The following is a 6,000-nucleotide window of genomic DNA, read 5'->3' as shown; positions in this document are numbered from 1 at the left end:
GTTGGGTTTTGCTGTGAAACATACGTTCTTTCCTTTTTTTTCTCTTGGACTCATTTGGTTTTGGGCTTAAAAATGGAAATATGGGGCTGACTGTTCAAACAAAGGAAAGGAGCTCGGGCCTATTTTAATTCATGCTTTTGGGCTGGACTTTAATTAGTTGGACTGAAACAAATTCAAGAATGGAGGATTGAGCCGGAGTACACTAAGCAAGGGGCTTCTTCACGCAAGCTATTCGAGAACGGAATGAAATTCAAAATTTAGAAAATTAAACAAATGAGGTGGACTTTTTAAACTAAAGTATTTTCAAGAGCTTTCGTTTTAATATATCAGTTTGAGCATCATTTTGAGTGACGTAGCTTTTTTAGTGGTTGTGAATTGCTCAACTTTGTTGTTTTTTTTTCAAAATTAACTCCTATATGAAGGAGGAAATTACAACTGATGTCAAGAGGGCTCGAACTCAGCACCTCATACAATAATGTCTAAGCTCCTTGCCACTAGGACAAAGGCTCTGGACTTGCTCAACTTTGTTGTTGTGATGTGATTTGATGCTCGACCTTGATAGAAAAATGATTGGTGTTTCAAATACGTTTTATGAGAAAAATAAAGTTTGCAAAAGGTATGTCGTGTCATGTTTTTGTTTTGAGAAATGTCTATCTGTTCGTTTAGCAAGGGAGTTGTCCCTACTAGACCTATTATAATCGAATTTGGGTCTAGAGTGAGTCCCTACTCAAGCTATTGTACACCAATGAGGATCGTGAGCCATCTTTTGGGTCGGCCGGTCCAGTGATCGAGTTTGCGGCCACATTCTCGTTTCACGAGTTGATGAGGTTGATGTTGATGAGATTGATGTTGATGTTGATGATGGGCTAGGAGTCACCCTACTATGCCGGATCATGGTAATCAAATTCAGGTCCTAGCAAGGGTGTGTCCCTACTCGGACTAGTGTACATGATGAGGACCGTGAGTCATTGAACTGGTTGACCAGTTTTCGTGCTCGTGGAAAGTGGCCACCTTACACGGCACCCTAAAGAACAGATATGGCAGTTTCAGATGAGTTGAAAGTTGTGATTAAGAAATATTTTAGTGTCTCGGGGCCTTTCCAAAGTTAAAACCCCGAGGTCACTCAATGGCGACATGATATAACTGTTTTTATTAAAATGTTTTGGCATTTGTTTACTAGGTATATCAAGTACTCAGCCATGCATGTGTTTTTTCTATGTGCATGTTGAGCTGTGACGAGCGTGGTGGGTGTTGAGCACAAGAGTGAAGAAGATAGTAAATAAAATGTTCCGAATATATTATGTCTTCATACTTAATACTACTATTCTTCTCTCGAATGCTTCCGCTGAATGTTGTTTCTTTTGAATTCCAGTATTGTTGAGATATTATCCCTTTGAGTTGTCAATTATTGAGATGATACTCTAATTTTTATTCGAGCTATTTCTGTTACTTCGAGTTATGGTGTTGTCGTGTTGTTTTTCCCTTTCTTACTCGCTTCTTTAACCCTCCTTTAATTGCGATTAACCGTGTTTTCTATCAGAAAATGCGGGCGTGACAAGCAATATTGGAAAATGTAGCAAATAAATTATTGGGTAAAAGAGATGGAACTAATATACATTTTGTGTTATTATACGTTCGTAATCTCATTAATAAAATATCATGATTTTGCATAAAGAAACAAAATTTTACAACAGCCATATATATGGATTATTATTGCGTGTATTTTGTAAACAATGATTAATTAAAAATATTTGCAATTGCAAACATATTGTATTCTAGCTAATTATCATCGTATTGTGTACAAGTATATATGATTATATATGATTGTACCAATTGAAAAAAAATTTATATATTAATAAGATTATAAAATTATAATCAAGTAATACCAATAATATTTATATATTGATAAGACATGAATTTATTTGAAATTTTTATTTGTATTTAAAGTTAAAAAAGTAATACCAGTAATATTTATAAAATACTATAAATCAAACTTTATATATTAATAAGATTATAAAATTATGATCAAAGAAATAATAGTGATAAAAAAATGCTCAATCTTTAACAAATTAAAAATACAAAAAATTTTGATATACTAAAATCTTAACACATACTAAGAGCATCTCCAAGAAGGAAACGTAAATGAAAGATGTATATCATCTATTTACCTTCTCAAAAAGTGAAATATACACTCCAAAAAGTAACACATTCCAAAGGGAAAGATATATGAAAAGGTAAAATATATTTTAAAATAAAATAATAGTAAAAAATGCATTTAAAAACATAAAGTGTAATACATTCTCAAATATTTCTACCCTGGAGAATGAATTTTCATGAAAAGAAGACAAATATGATAGTTATGAGATTTTACCTCTCTATTGATAGAGAGCTAAAGATATCTCTTCAAAATGGAAAAATGTACTCAGTATAATACTTTCTCAAATACCTCTCCCATTGGAGAATGTTTTTTCATAAAAAAATGTGAATATGGTAGTTATATACTTTACCTCTCCCCTTGGAGATACTCTAACCAATTACATTATAATCATCCGTTCCAAAATAGTTGAGTTGTATTCCTTTCAGTTTGTATTAATTTAATTGAGTCATTTTCTTTTTTGACAAAAAATATCCTCTCTTACTTTTGCTCTTTATTTCCACCTCAAACTTAACTATAGCATTTGGCAATCCTTTATTTATGAAAAAAAATATTATAATAAATATTTATCATTTATACTTTAAAGGTATATTTTATCATTTTATTGGTATTTTATAAATCAAATTTATTGTGGTAAAACTGATGTTATGCACATATATAAATATAATTATTTGTACAATAAATTATTACTCATATAATAAATAATTATCTCTCTTATTCTACTATTTTTCGACTTTAACTATTTATTATATTTTTACAAAATGAGTGAAGAAAAGTAAATGTGGGACGGATATAGTAATCATTTGTACAATAAATTATTATTCATATTTTTAACGATGAAGGAGGTGAGGAGAGGGTATTTGTATGTGGGCTCATTTTAATTATTTGGGCTCAATTTAGAAAGAGAATACTAGCCCAGTTCGAAAAAATGATTTATTTGGGATAAGTTTTAAAAATGTAGCCTATGTTTTTAATTAAGATTTAATTATTTTTCTTTACATACTAACTAAATTGTTATGGTTTCTTGTAATAGTGTAATTAAGCTTAAAATAATTTAATTTAATCTTCGGATTAGATTTTAGTAATCTAACCTAAGCCAAATCAATTTTGGGAACTTAAGATTAATCGGAGAAAGCATACAATATTAACTTTTCTATCCTTCATACTAATGTGGATAAAAATGCAAATTATTTTCAAGTGATATTTTATGAAAACCCAAACTTATGTTCGTAGTTTATCTTCTTTCTTTCAACTGATTTTGTCTTGCCATAAATATTTTGTGTTTAATGCCTATCTGATGGCTATGGTCAAGTCAGTTTTGAATCGAATTCAGGTCTAAGTGAGGCTTGTCTCCCTACTCAGACTAGTTTACACATGAGACCTATGGCCAAAGGGCGGGTCTGGTGACCGAGGAAGATTGCCACCTTCTCGGCATAAGAATGTTACGGTGACCGTGAGAAAACACTATCTCTACTGCACAAGGTGATCAGATATGGAAAAATACAGAAAGAATTTGAATTGCAGTCAAAACAAAGATTTTTAATAAGCTCCGACCATTTTGTGAAAACCCCGAGTGTTACCTTGATAATGAAGGGGTTAGCAGCGGAAGCGTGCGTTTCTAACGGATCACATAATACTGATCTATTTAGCAGATTATTTAGATAAATTCTATTCACGTAATTATCACATGTATCATGCTCATAACTTGAATTTTAAACTTGCTTTAGCACAAACAATTACTAAAACATGTTTACTACAGAGTTAGCCAATTTACCTTTGTTGATTCACTTAAGAATCGAAGATGGCTTGCGTCTTCTCCACGTGAAGATCTTGAGAACTCGACCTCGAATCTTCTGACTGGTGTCCCGGACTGTAGACTGATATTTGTGTGGGCAAATCTCACTAGTGTACTAGGACTTAAATAACGAAGACAGAAACCTGCTCACGAAAGGAGAGCAATTTTCGATCCTTTCTCAATTATGAGGGGGACAAAAATTATGATGTGGAAAAGTATATTTTCTGTCTCCTTTATTCTCCTATTTATATTAAGTCACATATTGGGCCGAGTCAAGGATCTAAGGAAGAATTCGGACATGACCTCACCCAATTAGCTTTTTACTAATTAAATTGAACCCACAATTTAATACAAGCTTATATTGGAATATTACAAGCAGCCACTACAGAAGTAATATTGCACTGTCTTTCCAAATTCGAAATTACAAGTATTTCGGGTTTCCTTTTGTGTGTGTAATTCATTTCACGTGCTTAAGATAGAAACATCCATTAATTAATCAATGTCTGCTATGGACTTAATTAATTAACATATTTTAATCTCCAAGAGTGGACTTAGCAAGAAACTCTTATTTATTATTCATAGAGTAATCAAACTCCAACTAGCTAGGTTCCGAATAATAAAACCTTGTTTCGAGCTCCTCTTGTGGATGTTATCAAATGAGACTCTCCTCGGTCACGATTCAACATAATAGCAATCCTAGCACCGCCATATAATGATCACCACTACCCAATATACCTGGATCGTTGGGTGACGAAAAACCCGCACCATTGGTAAGTCAAAGTAGCAGATACTCAATATCGTATACTCAATGCTAATGTACATTGATTAAGAAATTGATTATCAAGACCTCATCTTTCAGTAGATAGCATAAAGACTCGTCTTGCTGTTAGATCCATTCAGTGCTATACCACACCAACGTCATCTTATTTCAATAAGGCTTAGAAATAATCGGTCTGACATTGCAACCTTTCACGATAGGTACTCTAGGCCTATCTAGGTTGTGAAATTATTATTTTTCTTTATTCAGGACTGACCGCGTACCTTAAATTGAGCGCAGCCCACACCCGGTCTACTAAACAAAGACTTAGACTTTGTTATGTTCGCTTGTACATTTAAATATGCAATAAACATCCATTAAATGTAAAACATAACAACATCATGACAAAAATAATCTGTTGCATTCATTGGAAAATAGAGTTTTATAGTATTCAATCCCTTGAAAAGATGATTTCTAGTATACAAACCCTAACAATCTCCCACTTATACTCAAAACAGCTTTCGAGTATACAAGACAGTACTGCACACGTCTAAGTTTCTCTCACTTATACTGAAAGCGAGTTGAGGTCTTGAATGAGTCGAACTCCCATCCCTTCAATGTGGCCCTCGAACGGTTTCACCGCCAATGCCTTTGTAAAAGGATCTGCCAGGTTGTTCTCTGACGCAATCTTGACCACTTGTATGTCTCCTCTCTGCACTATATCCCTGATGATATGATACTTCCGCTCTATGTGTTTTCTCGCTTTGTGAGCTCTTGGTTCTTTCGAATTTGCCACAGCACCAGAATTGTCACAATAAACGGTGATGCTCTTGGGCAGATTCGTAACCACACCTAAATCCATAAGGAAGTTCTTGAACCATACTGCCTCTTTTGCAGCCTCCGAAGCGGCCACATACTCGGCTTCCATGGTCGAGTCCGCGATGCATTTCTGCTTCACACTCTTCCAAATTCCAGCTCCACCTCCTAAGGTGAACACATATCCTGAAGTAGATTTTCTCGAGTCGTGATCAGCTTGAAAGTCTGAGTCAGTATATCCCAAAGGACAGAGCTCGACTGCATTGTAAACAAGAGCATAGTCCTTAGTCCGTTTAAGGTACTTGAGTATGTTCTTTACGGCATTCCAATGTCCTTGGCCCGGATTAGACTGATATCTTGCCACCATGCCAACAGCAAAGCAAATATCAGGTCTCGTACAAAGCATAGCATACATGAGACTTCCAACTGCCGAAGCTTATGGAATCCTTCTTTGTATCTCAGACGACGTTTTGGGGC

The sequence above is a fragment of the Salvia splendens genome, chromosome 16 (assembly GCF_004379255.2).
Source record: "Salvia splendens isolate huo1 chromosome 16, SspV2, whole genome shotgun sequence".
Lineage (NCBI taxonomy): Eukaryota > Viridiplantae > Streptophyta > Magnoliopsida > Lamiales > Lamiaceae > Salvia > Salvia splendens.
Note: the sequence above shows the minus strand (reverse complement) of the source record.